This window comes from Ochlerotatus camptorhynchus, unplaced genomic scaffold (assembly GCF_037179485.1).
Source record: "Ochlerotatus camptorhynchus isolate MF236.1 unplaced genomic scaffold, CSIRO-AGI_Acam_v1.1 ptg000365l, whole genome shotgun sequence".
NCBI lineage: Eukaryota > Metazoa > Arthropoda > Insecta > Diptera > Culicidae > Ochlerotatus > Ochlerotatus camptorhynchus.
In genome coordinates, this window is record NW_027040853.1 from 825,044 (window position 1) to 841,855 (window position 16,812).

The window sequence follows — 16,812 nt, forward strand, 5'->3', positions numbered from 1 at the left end:
TTTCCCATCCCATTGCTCTTCTCGTGAGACGTTATTTTCCACCCATTTTGAAATAACAATTTTGCCCGAATGTTGTTGTACCCACTGATAGAATACTCATACCCACTGTACTGTTGTACGGTTTTATACAATTTTCAAATTTAAAAACAATTAATCCTACTAACAAATTAACAATTTTATACAACAACTACTAACCCTACTAATTCAACACCAAATAACTTTAAGAGACGTGACGGTACATTTAACAACTATGCACAAATTAAAAATCTAATATGTTTTGTAACAAACGGTTACAAGTGTCTGAAGAAGTTTACAAGTACTAAACGAAATACGTATCTGTTATAGTTCCTTTAAAAGTGATAGTGAAAGTGAATAGTGAATTAGTGAAAATGATACAATAGTAGTAGAATTAAAAGGAAAAACAACATAATGAGGTATACCATTAAGGCTTGTACTCGAAAAAAAAAATGCACAATTTTTATCCGTGTGTAACTTTTTTATCCGTGGGTAAAAATTGATGAAAATCTGGGTATAACTAGTTTGGAGTGAATTGTTTACATGTGCAAAATTTCATAACAATCGGTTCAGTGGTTATTGAGATGTCATCGAAACAAGAAGAAAATCGCCGGAGAATTTTTTGCGCCGTCATATAAAATCCGACTGCGACCATGAGATGGATCGGAAGACAACTGGGAATCACCCATACAACTGTGTCTCAGGTGGTAAAATCGTTTAAGGAGTCCCAGACGACTGAGCGGCGGGCTGGAAGTGGAAGAAAATCGAAGACAGCTGACCCTGTGAAGGCCCGGAAGGTGTTGGATTATTTCAAGCGTAATCCGAACCTTTCGATTCGCGACGCGGCTCTGAAGGCAAAGTGTTCCGCCTGGTTCGTTCAGCAAACCATCAAACGAGCTGGGCTTCGTGTATTCAAGGTCCGGAAGGCACCGAACCGGCGTGATCAACAAAACACGGCGGCCAAATACCACGCAAGGAAGCTGTATCGAGAGTGGTTAACGAAACCGATGTGTCCATAACCACACATGACGAAACCTACATCAAGGCAGACGCAAAGCAGATACCGGGGCTGGAGTTCTACGTTGCCAAATCACGGTTTGATGTTCCGGAAGACATAAGGAAGAAGAAAGTGGACAAATTTGCCAAAAAAAATACTTGCTCTGGCAGGCCATATGCCAATGCGGTAAACTGAGTAAACCGTACATCACAATGGGTATTATCAACAGCGAAATTCACCGCACCGAGTGCCTCCAGAAGCGTCTGTTGCTCTTCCTGCGGTCCCACGGAGGCGAGACACTATTTTGGCCGGACCTGGCATCATGCCAGGGGCCATAATGATTTTGGGCCATAATGAAGGCCAAAGTTCGAAAATCGTCCAAGGTGTTTAAGAACGAGCTGGAGTTGAAGATAGAATGGATGAAAATGACCAAAAAGGTCGGCTCCACCATAGCACAAAATGTAATGAGGGGTCTTAAGGGAAAGGTGCGGGCTTTCAGCAATGGAAAGGAAATTGAATAAAGTAATAATGCCGAAACATAATCCATATATATTAGTTCATTCCCTGAAAGTTTCAAGAAAATCCGACATAAAATAAATTTTTGGCGAACACATTTGTCTTGTGCTTTTTTTCTCAAGTACAGGCCTTATTCTACTAAAATGTTCGTAAATCAATTTAGAAGAACTTTTGGTAAATTTGTTAGTTACTTTTTTTTATGTAATTTCTTCACAGGAAACAATATTTGAGTTATTTTAAGCCGTTTTTTAAAGCAACTAATCAAAAACTTTCGATATCAATTTTGTCAAAATGGCAACCCTAAGTCCAGATTGGAAGTGGCTACAACCGGAAATCATCTGTCGTGATTTAAAAAAGGAAAAACTGAGGAGTATACGAATTAATAAGAACTCCGAAGCCAACATACATACGTGCAACGTAGAGTTTAACTTTTTCAACAGCCGCGCACAGAGTGTTCAAACATATCCGCTGACAACCCGGTGATGATGATGGGTGCCAAAGGGAAACAGTCATCTCGTTTCGTTCAAAGAGTGTTGGGATGTAGGGAAAATAAACAAAACTCACGCTTGTTGGCTTTGCCAAAAGGAAATAGACACACACACGAGGGAAGAGGACAAATTAAATCGCCTGCACCGAAAAGAACACTCTAAGGCTAATAAGTATGGTTGTTTTGACTGCGCGTTCATACACACAATACACACGCGCGGTCATCATTCGTTCTGCCAAACCGCTAGCAAGCGGTTTTACCGCGCACGATCTATGAATAAAGGTCATTAATTATTGTTATGTTGTGTTTATTTATTTACCTTGCGGTTCTTTCTGAAATATTCTTTGCACGTGACGCAAGCGGGTTGTCTGAGAAAAAGTACGTCTAGACATTTAGGCAGAGTCAATCACGCTTGGTGTAAATATGAGGGACCAACCGAACTGACAACAGACCTACTAGTTCAAATTTTTGAAGACAGATGTGTTGTGTCCACGCGACGGCAGTCGACAGTCGGTAATGTTAGTTAGGTTTACGAAAAGAGGAATAAGACTGTAATCTACGTCGGATGCTCAATTGGTGCACTTGATTTTTCTTGCTGGCATGATACAATTGTAAATGTGAAATGCAAGTCGGAGCGATAATTTATGGTGGACTATTTAAATGAAGAACAAATGGCGTGATGGGAAAATGGGGTGGGCGACGTAATGTGTCGTTGCATTATAGGATTATTCTAGTCGAAAAGAGCAGCAATTCAGCCATTCGAAGAAAATAAAATCACTCACTCAAATATCGTCATAATGATAAGCGTCTGACTTCCCGGATTGTTCCAAATGACTAATAAAGTACAGTCATATGAAAAGCTACCAAGTCTACTAATCATAAAAATATCTGAATAACTGTAACGTTATCGTAGTAGGGTAGTGAAATGGTGAATCATTGTTTTGTTTTTGGACGAATGGCTTTGTTTATTACTGAGAAAAACAAATCACAGCCACATCGTGATCAACTTCTCATGGCATCGATTAGACACACTTACTAGTCACCAAGTCAGCATTGAATGACTTTCTCTGAACCCTGTGATAATTCGCAAACTTCGATCAGCAATCGCGTCGCCGTTTGTGTGTTTGCATGCTTATGCAAAAGTTTACGAAAGCCATTGCCAGCTTCGTGCGGTAAATTGTTTTTATAATCTATTAGCAACGTACGTTCGTCGCATCGCTCTCTAACGCAGGGATGCCAGATTTTAAGATATGTCTTTTGTGAAGACTTTTGTGATATAAAAGATACCTATTTCAGGGTTGGTAGTGGGTATTTGATACAATAGTAGTTACTTTAGTGACCACAACAATGAAAATAGTGAGCAAATAGTGACTTAGCACATGTATTAATCGGTCAGAATTGTGATAGCATATTTATTGATCGTGAAAATAGGAAACATATGGATCCAATCTTTAGTTAAATGGACTCGCTTCGAGACATATCATACACACCAAAAAAATCTGAATTTTACTGGCGATGTAAACATCCATGCATGCAAACATTCATACATGTAAACTTCCTTTTCACGTAAACTAGCAGCTTGCAAGAAATGTTGCAAACGAAAGAGGACAGTTGCATACATTATATGGAATATTACACGACATGTCTCATAAATTTACACGATCTATAATCTTAACTTGTATGATATATGACGCTCCATTTATGTGCATCATAGTAACGTAAATTTACACTACTTTTTTTTAGCTGTGTATACTCACAACCCACCAGAATCCCATACATTTGGTTTTGAACCTCCATATCCCTAACGCGGTACTCATTTTTCTGCCTCGATTTTTTGAATCAAACCATTTATTAAGATGAATTTAGATTCAGATCACGAATTGGATAGTAAAATTAATTTCGGGATACTGGAAACATACCACTTGGCAGGCAAACAAGTTGTGGGTGCCTTACCATGTGTACATGGCAAGAATCTGGCATAGTTCAAGTGGTGTGGTTAACCTCACATTTTCAAAACCCTAGAACCTAGACAGCTGTTCAAAATCGGAATCTACAAAAAATTGCAATTATTCAGGAACGGGGAAAATTTTTCTCACTTTCAAAGATCACGGATATAGAACATTTTATGATTTAAAATCAGGGGGCGACCCCGGCGTAGTGGTTAACATTCATACCTCTCACGCCAAAGTCACGAGTTCAAATCTCACCCCCGGACAAGTCACGAATGACCCAAGAGTGTTAAAGTGACTATAATAAAAAAAAAAAAAAAAAGATTTAAAATCTCAATCTTGAAAAAAATAAACATGGAATAAATTTTAGTGACATTGGACATTTTTTTTAATGCTGGGACTTTGAAATTCACGATCTCTAATACAAACAAATTAAGAAATCCTGGAATAATTTTCGATATGTAAGAGTGTAAGTTCAAACTCCTAGAAAAATTTAAATGCTTCTAAAACATAGTTTATTTTTTTCGAAAATCTGGGTTTGGAAATATTTTGTAAAAAATACAATTTGATGAACATTTAAAAAACCCCACATTCTTTTTTTTTTTGGGTATCAAGCTGGAGCTGCGTGACAGCTTAATTTTCAAGACTTGACCCATTTGAATAAATTTTAGTTCTATTTTTGACAATACAGCAGAAGGACTAGCCTATGTTGGCCGCTTGAACACTGGATTCCGTATGTATTGTTTCAAGATAGTTATAGAAAAAATGCTGTGACGTGTGCGCGTAGATACATCCGCGTAGTAAACCGATTGAATAAGTAAATCCGTTTCGAACGAAATATCTAAATTATGAAAGTTACGAAAACCGCGCGAATTCCGAGAGCCGTACGAGACAACCGAAGCGAGAAAAAAAAATGCTTATTATCATTTAAAGAGTGCCACAAAAATAAATAAATGTGATAGCCTATGCTGGCAAGTTGATTAATTTTGGTTTCCTCCCTAAATATTCTACTTATTTTACTGTTGAGCTTTGTTTCAATTTAGTTATTTTACCGCACGTATCAAACATTTCAAGATTTCGCGACCGTACCGAACAAATTCTATACTACAGAAGCTAAAAAAAAAACTTTTGGTGAGCTCTACCGCATTGCGAATCACTTCTGCGTAAGCTCCGTAGACGTAGGCACGTTGATTCCGACAGCCGCGAAAAGTTAAACATGCATCAATCCCACATAAGGAAAGATCGATTTTACGTATGGTTTAGTTCATAGATTAACATTGACTGCTGTTTAAAAATGTAAGTACTTGAACACTAAGAAATAAGTTAACTCAAATGAAGTAATGAAATTGGGTTGTTAGCGGAATGCTAAATAAAACAGCAAAAAAGGTTATCTTCCATTTAATTCCACTTAATTTTGGTATCCATGACAGATACGTATCTGTCATGGATACCAAAATTAAGTGGAATTAAATGGAAGATAACCTTTTTTGCTGTTTTATTTAACTCAAATGCTTTAACCGCATATATAAGAGATTTCGCGTATTGAGAGAATAATATAGTAATCGAGTACAACAAACTCAGGGGAATACAATGCCTCCAAAAGTTTAAAAGCTATTAATTGTCACCTACCTCTACTTTTACTTATTTCCTAAACTATTCCTCTCCTTGTTAATCTGCTTAATGCTGCCTGCGTTTTCTTTTTAAAGTTCAAGACTAAATAAGAAGATTTATTCTACAACTTTAAAGGTTAGTTGCCTCCCTAAGCGGACCCCCCGCATCCTAATTCTTTTGTTAATCTACTTAATGTCATTAGACTTTCTGAAGTTTCTTAATTAAGTTCATTTGATGATTATGATATCTCATTAGTCTAATTTAATAAATTATTAAAAGCTTTAATTCACCTAATCAAGCATAACTCATGCTTTATTAAGTACCTGCACTTGTGCTTGTAATCTAAAATTAAACGTGTTTCAAGTACTTTTGATTTTGACCTATACCTATTTATTATATCTTAGTTCGACCCAGATAACACCTTCATGTGACTAAAATGCTTCATTTTGAAGTTAGTTTCCTAGCTGATTTTTAAATTATATAGGGTATATGCTCCAATTACGCTCTCACGTTTCCACTATGTCGCACCACAAAAATACATATGGGTATGTCACAATAGAAGCACACCACAGTGGAAATTTCGAGCCATAGTTCAAACACTTATCCCAAATCAAAATGAAGCACATATAAGATTAGTTACAATAGCATGTACAAAAATGATGTTTAACATTGTTTCCTGAGTAATACTTCAATGAAAACAACAATGAAAGCTTGTCACGCAAATAGAAGGAGCACCGTTGGGCACTTTCTGAAATATTTCAATAGTATAATTCCCTTGCAAACCCAAATAAATCTATCTGCGTAAAAATAAATAAAATAAGAGTGATTTGCGGCAAAACCCGCCAGTATCACATCCAACGTCAGTGCCTATACGTAAGCGTACCACGACGCGGCTCTCAATAAAAGGAGTAACAAGTGTGATACTATCACTGCTAGACTAGATCTTTGGTTCTCTCATGCAGTGGTTTATCAGACAGGGGAAGCTTAGTAATCCCCATTGCCTGCCCAATGACGCCATTCTATCGCGGCATGAGCCAGCAACGCCGACCATAAACCTACCGTCTCCAACACTCCACTATAAAGCATGAAATTAAGCCCGCCCACCAACAGCAAGGTTCAAAAACTAGCCAAGGGGAAGGGACATTTAAAGAACCCCACATTCTGCTACATAATTTTTCGATGTTTGGATAGCTATTAATCTCTATAGCTTCAAAAGTTTCCTAGACCAGTGCGCAAAACAGTCAATGAATCATTTTCAAAAGAATATGAACAGCCATCCGCCTCATAATACACTGCTTCGTGGCAGTCTGAATGATTGGGAGGTAAACGAGTCACAGATAGACGACCGCTCAGTCAATAGGTTAGTTGTTTACTAAAATGAATCGCCCATTTTGTTATGGCAAGTTTTGCTATAAGAAATGCTCCTCGTGTTTATTAGCGAAATTCTCATCAAAGCTAGATTAATTGCGTAGGAAATACGTTTGGCACGGCATTTGTGACCAGCATACACCTTCCGGTGGTATGAAACAGGTCCAAAACAGTCCAAATCCGCAGATAAAACATTTTGTTTTGAATTTCTGTATAGCACAATAGTGAACTTTTCGTGAACATTAACGGCAAAGAACTCACCAACACTGGGAGACCGTGAGTTCCTGCCCACCTGTCTTAAAAACATCTCGCGAATGCATCACCCAAGCAGCTGGTGAGTGACGAATGCTTGATGGCAAAATGTAGTAACTCTGCGAATGTGAACGACCCAAATTTGAGTTTAGTTCACTCATAATCGCCATTTTTATTGCTCTGGGCCTTGGAAGAATTTTCAGGTTTCAAACAATAGAATTCTGACACGAATTTTGGTGAATTTTGAGGAAAAGGTTAGGTTATCTTTATTAGCGAGACTTTCAGCCACAGGCAGGGCTGGCAAATGTCATTTTCAATGTAAGATCGCACGCGATATTTACAGAGATACTTCTGTCACTATCATCGGATGAGAAAACGATGATAGAGATTTTCTTCAAAATATCATCGAAATTTTTGTCATGACAGAACGTGACAGTGTTGTGATCATCGTAATTACTAGCTCATTTATTGCTGTTAATGTTACTAGTACCGAGGAAATCTTAATAATATATTCACTCTACCGATTACATACGGTTGCTTGCTCAAATACATCTAAATCAGTTAGAAATATTGATGTCAAAACCGCATAAGTATTATTCTCATGAGTGTTTGATCATTGGAAAATGACAAGAAATCCAATGATAGCTAGTTTTGTCTCGTGATAGTGAGAGGACCTGTTTTCTCATTGTCTCATGACGGCCGTGATATTTACCAGGCTGGTTCATCTCTTAATATTTAGGAAAATTTAAAAAGAATTTAAATTATGATTTCTAAAAAATGCTGAAATAATTTCTCCAACAATCATCGAAAAATTGTAAGGAGTTCTGACAAGAATTACAGCATATTTCTGAGATGAAGCTTCAAGAAATGCTGGGACGAATTACAAGGGATTTTAGGTAGATTAAAAAGGGAAATTCTGAATTTAATCCCTTTGTTATTCTCAGAATAATTCCAAGGGAGTTGTGAGGAAAATTCCAATGGTAATCTGTTGAGAATGGGGATCTTGAGGAGAACAGAAGGTAAATTTTAATGATAATTCCAAGAGAAATCTTATGATCCTTCAAAGAGAATTACAGGGTTGTTACAAGATTTTCTAAATTTGATCCGCGAAATCCGCGAGTTCTCAAAAGAAATCCGCGACTTCAAATACTAATCCGCGACAAAAAAACTGTTTTCATTGCCTAAAAATAGCATTTTATACTACTACATGGCATTTTAAGCTTATTGCTTATAGCATATTAGATTTTTACCTGCTCTCAACTCAATGTTCTTTGAAGTACTTTCACATTTTAATTGAGAGATTTCTTTGCCTGTACCATCCTATGACCAAGGAAGTAGAGAAATTTTCCAACCCGAAAAATTAATAGACCGGACGGTAATCGAACTCAGTCGCCTCCAGCATGGACTTGCTTTGTAGCTGTGCCTTTACCGACTGAATCGTTTGTAACCTTTGAATGTTTTTAAGAACATTGTATCATCTTCAGTTATAGTATAAATTCTGAGTAATTAGTGAACACGGAGGCGAACCAGCCTCAGGCTAAAAGCCTCCATAATAAAGAAAAATTAACTTAACTTAATCAGTGAACATAATAAAACACCCTTACATTATGAAATTCTATTAAATAATACCGGCCTAGATTTGATGAAACATTATTTAAAAAATAATAATGCATTTTCGTTTGAAATGCAAATTTTCTTGAAAATTAACCTTTGCGTCTCTGACGTATTTTGCTGTCCTAAATGTTGTAGGTAGTTAATTTGTCTCTAGTTTTCTCAATTTTTACCGATTCAAACCAAACACCCTGCACATAATCGAATGATTACCAGAGTTTCATAAGTCACGCTTGTTGGTCACGTCGCGATTGTGTATTTACACGGATATTCTTGGGGTCTGTCCAATGGTGAGACATTTTCATGATATTTTTTTTTATTTCTAATGTGAACCTAACACTTTTCGTTGTCAAATCATAACCGAATCGAATATATGTGACTTTGTGGATCATGCACGACTTATTACTATGTATACCGGAAATTATAGGGTTTCCAAATCCTCCAGAACATCAGTTGATTTGTTCTACTAGATCAAACAAGACTGCAATAATGTCTGTAGTATCGATATCCAATCAGATTCAATGTGTCTATGTGGATCATGCATGATCTGTTTCCGAGTAATCCAGATGTTCAAGGTTCTTCAAATCGTCCAACCGATCAACCGATATTGGGAATTGGGACAATGTCTTTAGTATCGAAATATTTCCATACAGATGCACTGTGTCTATCTGGATCATGCATGAAATATTGTAATGTATACCAGATGTTTTAAGTTCTCCAATTCGTTCTGGGCCTCATAGCCTAATCAGTAAAGGCGCGGTATTACCAAGCCAGAGGCGGCAGGTTCGATTCCCGGTCCGGTCGAGGGAATCTTTTCTCGACTTCCCTGGGCGTAGAGTATCATTGTGCTTGCCACACAATATAATATACGAATTCATGCATTGGTATTGGCATCGAAAGCTCTCAATTAATAACTGTGGAAGTACATTTAGTAGAACACTAAGTTGAGAGCACGCAATAAGCTAATATGCAATAATCAATCAGCTTGAAATGTGAATAAGAAGAAGAAGAAGAAGAAATCGTTCTGGAGTTCAGATGATTTATTCTACTAGATCAACCATGACTGGGATAAAGTCTGTAGTATCAAAATATGTCCAAACAGATTCATAGTGTCTATATGGATAATGTTTAATTATTTCCACGTATACCAGATGATCTAGGTTCTCCAAATCGTCCTGCAGTTCAGATGATTTGTTTTACTAGATCAAAAATGGCTGGATAATATCTGTAGTATCGAAATATCGATTTGGAAATCTTAGAACATTTCGCATACACGGAAATAGGTTGCCATGATCCACATAGACACTGCAAATTTGTTTGGGCATATTTCGATACTGCAGATATTGAATTAGTCTAGTAGAAAAATAATCTGATCTCCAAAATGATTTCCGAACCTATAACATCATGTATACCTAGCAATAGGTCTGTTTGGACATATTTCGATACTACAGACATTATTGCAGCCTTGGTTGCTATAGTAGAACAAATCAACTGAACTCCAGGACGATTTGTAGAACCTTAGAATATCCGGTATACATGACAATTACTAGCATATATACGATTCGTTTATGATTTGACAACGAAAAATGCTATGTTCATGTTGGAAAAAAAGGAAAATGTCTCACATTGGACAGACCTCAGGGAATTTCCGTGAAAATGGTTTGAACCGGTAAAAAATTGAGAGCCAAATGACCAACAAAATTAATGACAGCCAAATTGTCCGGGATGGATACAAGAAATTCCACAATTTTTGTGACAGCACATCAGTCCCTTCGCGATTTTCGCGACATCATTTAATGTTTCCGCGATTTTCGCGACTGAAAGTTCAAATCCGCGACAAATCCGCGAAAATCGCGAAATCCGCGAAATTCGCGAAATCCGCAAAATTCGCGAAATCCGCGAAATTCGCGAAATCCGCGCCTGTTGTAACAGCCCTGGAATTATAAACATGATGATTCATGGAAATTCCGAGAAAAATCGTATTTTGAGATTTAAAAAAATTAGGAAAATTAAAAATAAATTCGTAGGAAAGTTTTAAGTAAATTCTACAAGAAGAGTTTTCTGTTAGTTTTAACAAGAATGTCATGATAAATCTGATCAGAATTCCAGTCTCTCCCCCCTAAAAGCTACATCATTTATGAATGTTCACTTATGTGTGTCAAAAAATTATTTACAAATTCTTATGGAAAAACTTTTAATAAACCACCCACACATAAAGTATATTTCTGCATATCCAAGAAGCTTTAAAAATTTGCAGTGATTTTTTTTTTCATTTTCATAATATGACAACTAAATATGCTTTTCAGAATCATGAAAATGTTGTAAGCTAGGATTCTTTTTTAAGTCCTAGGTTCTGGATCTCGAATATTATTCTAGCTTTTAGGGTTTAAGAATGTGGAAAATTGAAACGACTGAATTTTAGTTTTTTAGTCCTCCAGTCTTGAAGATTTATATTTTGCCATTAATGAATTAATTAATTTAAGTAAAACATTTATTTTCTGTCCTCATTTTTGCCAAATGGCCTATGCTGTTCATTATTCAAAAAACTTATTATTGCGAAAGTTTTTTTTTTCTAATTTTTATAGAACTTGAAAACCTTTCGAAATCAAGACATCAATAATTTAGGATAATTTGCTGCGATTTTTAGGGCTGTCCTGAAACTACGTCGACAGCTTTTGAGAGGTTCTGAACCCCTGCCCCCTTCGTAGACAGTCGATCAAACAAAACAAATCAAAAAATGCATGGCCCGTAGACTGCAGACATTGTTTTTGAACAGCGCTTTAGTCATGATTAAGGAACCTAATTTTCAAAATCCTGAAAAAAAATAATTAAAGAGGATATTAAGGGGAGGGGTATTTGCTTCTCCCTGGAACTTATGGGTTGTTGGAGTTGAAAAGTGGCGGTGACGACATTTGAAGATATTTTTACGATCTTGTTGAAGACTTTTTCTTAAATCTTCTGGCATCCCTGCTCTAGCGTTGCACGCATGGATCAATTTTACCCAACGCAGCGTTTTGACTTCACTTCAAGTTCTTCTCCTTTTCTAAGCCGCGCTTGCTGGTCGTGCAAATTAATTGATGTCAAGGTGCGAGCGGTAGGTATCCGAGCAGGAAAAAAATAACTTATTAATACCAAATTTAGGTATGAAAATAGCATAATTGGCAACCTAAACATGGTATTAGTGAGGCTGACCAATACCATAAATAATACCTCAAGAATATTCTACGAATAACGAACTAATAAATAATTTAGTTGTTACAATAACAAACGGATAACATACGCTTTTTTAGAAGCCAGAATACCATAGTTTGTTATTTTGAAGGTCTTCTAATACCAATTCAATAACTCTTTTAGGTGTTATGATTTAAAAACTGGAAATTGATTTGATATTTTACAAAATATTTCGATAACTGAATAATATCAAAACAAGCTTTTATACCACAAGCATATCAAAATCTGGTATCATACCCCATTAAGATATTCATTTGTTATCGATTAGCAATCGGTTCCTGCACGATGCAAAAGGAGTTACAGCTAATAACTTCCTTCCATTTTTATTCCGATGATAATTGAACGGAAGAATTGCACTTCGGACCATTCGAGGTTTGCGGTTCGAGACTGGTTATGATCGATGGACGGATGCAATGACAGGTCTCCATTAGGGTGGGTCAACTTTACAAGGCCCTGCTCCCCACTGATGCTCTTCCAATCTGTATTGAGGTCCCCGCCAGTTGTGCAAAATTGGAATGAATTTGATTATCAGCGTAGCCAGTGATTTTTTTTAATTGCCGGTTTTCCCGGCTCAAATCTATAAAAAATCCCGGTTTTTATATTCAGTAAAAAACCGGAGTGTTCAATGAATATATTTTTAAACGTGACCAAGTGTCAATTTTTGAAGTTATTTGGGGTAAAATTATAGAACTTCAAGGATTATGAGGAGAATGTGATTCTGTGAATTTTATGGGTATCTTAAGGACAATAACAATTGAATTGTATGGCTAATTTCAAGAAAATTTAAAGGGGAATTCAAATTAAAAAATAAACAGAATTTATATTGTATTCTGAAGATAATTTCAAATGTATGTAATTTGGATTGGATTCCTGAGGAGAGTTTTGCTTATGTTTTCAACGGAATTGCATTTTCAGGATAAAATATAAAATTACAACTTATAGATTAGATTGGATTTACTTTACGGTTGTGATCTGGATTTGAGGGAGAATTTTAAATTGTGTATGTAAAAATGTTGTTTTTCAATAATTCATCTGCTGTTCTTCATTCTGTTAACCTGTTAACCTGTTCAATAACAAGTTCATTAATAGCCATACCTAGCCAAGAACTACATTGATCACATCCGGACATGTTCCGGGAACCCCGCCAGTTCCTGACTAGAACCAAAATCCATTATGCTACACATCAATCAAACCAAGTACCCAGTTCCACATTGGTCACATCCAGCCATATTTCGGGTACCCCTGCGGAAGTGGCCAGTTTCTGACTAAGATCAAAAGCCATCATGCGACACATAAAATTACATCAGAATTCAAAAAATGATTATATCAAGTTTCAGGACCACATTTGGCACATCCGGTCATGTTCCAGGTACCCCAGGGGAAGTGGCAAGTTTAAGACTTGTACCAAAACTTGCCATGCGACACTTCAAATCACATCAGAATTCAAAAACAAGTGCAATGGTGGTTATATCAAGCACCCAGGACCCCAATCGAACACCTCCGGATTTGTTCCGGGTAACCCCAGGAAAATTACCAGATTTGCATGGGGCAAAGCCTATCATGAGAGCCTTAAATCACATGAGAATTCAAAATCTAGTTCAATTGTAGTCATTGAGCGTCCAGGACCACACTGGCTACTTTCAGACATGTTCCGGATACTCCCGGGATAGTGACCAGTTTCTGATTTGGACCAAAACACCTTAAATACATAATAGTTTTTTTTTTAATTATTAGACCAAAATTTGTGTATTTTTTTCTGAAAAGGTAATTCAGTTTCCTACAACTTTGTCTTAGACGTTATTTCGATTAGATATTTTTAATATATATTACCACTAAAACGACTCAAGCTAATATTTATTAAAAGAGATCAAATATGACATTTTGAAAAATAAGGCGTGAGTCGAAATGGCCGGATGCCAGCATCAAATTGATTTATTACCCCTAGCGAAGTTTCATGAAATTCTGAGAAGTAAAATATTAAATTCGTTTTCCGCTAACTGGTGTGGATTTGGCTCTTGATCAGTTGCGGCAGCAGTTTGCAAAACTGATATTAATTATCCTTAAATAACGTGTTAAGGGGAAAATGTGGCAAAATGAGCTACTTTTCGAAGTCTACACTATACGAAACATGCTCCAATTGATTATTTGGACTTTTACATAAAAAATTATGTGTTTTATGTCTGAAATCTAGCGGCAGTTTTCCCGGATGATTCATTTAACTTCCTTCGGACGCTTCTTCCGACTTCCTGCAGCAATTTTCCTTTCGACTCCCCCTGAAATATGGTTTTTCGTGTGGAGTGTAATATTTTTTTTAAATATTAAATGTCTTTTGTAAAAAAAATAACTGTTTCCCGGGAGATCGGATCAGACTCTCGAGAATCGGGAAATATTATTTTCAATAAATTTTCCCGGGGATGGTTTTCCGATATGTCACGGATAGGAAACCCCAACTCCAAGCACAAGGTTGAATTAAAAAAAAACTGAACTGTACCTCCTCGGTCGAATTAACACTTTTACTGTGTGTAATTCATACTGTTAATTGCTTCTGCTTTACCACCAACATCTACAAATGAACTATAACCATAACCCACGCTCTGCTGCCACTACTAATCTGTGTGGTGGTGGAACCGCATATCAAAGCTCCTGCCACTACTAGCGAGGGTAAACATATCTGCAAAAAAGCACACTATCAAGCAAACCAACTGCCAGCAATGTGACGAAAAAAGTGTGACTCCAAGTTAAGTGAACAAACAAGTTGTCTACCACCATCTACAACTACCAACCAACCGACCAATGCGGCTCAACATTTGTGTTAAGTAACCTGTTGGCACGGTGGATATTACTGCCTAATGGTTTGTTGATTTAGTCAGGCGTAAAAACCTTTGAAGAACCACGCGACTGTGATCCAATGTCACTATATTGTCTCTTTGCACAGTGATAACCGACAGGTTTCTCTTTCTACGTGGAGTGGGGCAAATATTTGACTATAAAACGATAACATGTACTTGATCGTTACACCGTAATTACTCCTCATTCATCATCAGCAGAGTTTGAAGTACAACCCGGCACGAGGGTAAATACGGCAATTAAACCCGATAGATAATTTCCAAATTACTACGGCCTACGATGAGGTTTACCTACCTTCGCAAACGAAGCTACTATTCTCTACTGCTACAATTAGATGAGTCTACGAGTGGCGCTCTTCTGGTTCTCGTCAATGGATGGAGGTTGGTGCGGACGGGAACAAGCGCGGCCCCGCACAGGTTAGATCGGTGAGCCCCGGTGGAAGGCCACGTGGTGAACTTATTCCGCGAATGAGGGCCGGACCACCGGGAGAGAGGATTATGCGTGGAACGGCGATGGAGACTGTGTATGGCCACGTTCAACACTTTTCACTTCTTATTTTTTTTTTGCTTTTCACCTTTCCTGTTGGTTCACTTGCTTTGCACTATACACCTATAGCATAAGCTGTACAACGCGATTGGGTTGTACTTATACCGAAAACGGCGAGCGGTATTTACGTTTCTCGTTAATTTGCTCACCTTGTTTTGCTTGATGCACTCAATTTTCTTTATTTATAATACATTTCGACTGAGCATTTCACTTTTTATCTATACCTCTCTTTTGGTATAGCATTTCGTGCGTCAGAGGATAGTTGGACGCACGTCTAGTAACTAGTAGAGCAACCAACATCAACAACAACACTACTGGCTGGCTACAAGGTGTTTTACGCTATGCCCTAAGGGTTGGATGGTTGTTTGGCTGGATTCCACTGGACAGGTTGGGCCGGTGCGTGTACGATTACATGTGGATTGGAAACACTAGATGTAATGCTGAATGAGTAAACCAATTCCTGCGGGTGAAATAAGGAAAATGATACTGATTAGTTAGATAATCTAATCAACAGTTGCGACGCTTCAATCGCAGAATGGCTAATCCTGCCAGTCCTATTGAATTTAATGGTAATGACGATATCCATTCACAAGAATGTAACAAAATGCGGAAATGAGCTAGGGAATAGGGATAAGGCGGTAAAGACGAACACCTACTGATTTGAACCAAATGAAAATCTAACACCACATTTTAGGTCATTTGCTTAGTTTATTCAACAAATTTTTTAAAACATAACAATTATTCCGGATTCTGGACTTAATTGTTTTGAAGGTCCCGGATATTAAAAAGTTCAATTGAACATTATCGAGATCTCGAACATTCGGATCCTAGCCTTGCAAGCATGTTTCAGATTCTGGAACTTCAGTTATCGTCTAATTGCCGTGTCCCTATGACTAGTGAGCGTCTAGACTAGTGTTTGCATTCCCAGGAACGAATTCCCGGCAATTTCACGGAAAATTTTAGATCTACTCAATGTTCGGGGCGGCTCAAACAGCGGCTGAATACGAAATGCTTCTCCCCGAAAGCTATACCCAAGATGGCAGTCCCATCACGGCGGATAGGAGACCTTAGGCCAACCTCCTACTGTCTCCGAAACCTTTGTTACAGAAACCTATAGTGAAAGATTACGAACTGATTTTATGGCAACGACTTTTAGCGCTAAACAACGGACAGGAATTAAAACATGGAATGTACTGACGCTAGCCCAACAGGGTAAACTGGCACAACTCGCCAGTGAGGCCCCCACCGTATGAAACTAGAAATCCTGGGACTTAGTGAAGTCCGCTGGCCGAACTTTGGAGAACACAAGCTGTCTTCGGGACAGGTACTTTTATATTCTGGTATGCGAGGTGAAAACGCTCCGCGACATCGTGGAGTTGGCT

The 16,812-nt window shown here is 37.5% G+C and overlaps 1 protein-coding gene across 1 annotated transcript in view; it reads right to left on the reverse strand.

Moving 5' to 3' along the window:
* The window catches only part of LOC135709812 (lactosylceramide 1,3-N-acetyl-beta-D-glucosaminyltransferase A), a 118,160-nt gene that overhangs the window by 73,580 nt on the left and 27,768 nt on the right, over positions 1–16,812 (reverse strand). Inside the window, exon 2 of the mRNA XM_065232221.1 lies at positions 15,179–15,890. The gene's annotated coding sequence lies outside the window, so the exon portion shown is untranslated. The remainder of the gene's footprint in view (positions 1–15,178; positions 15,891–16,812) is intronic.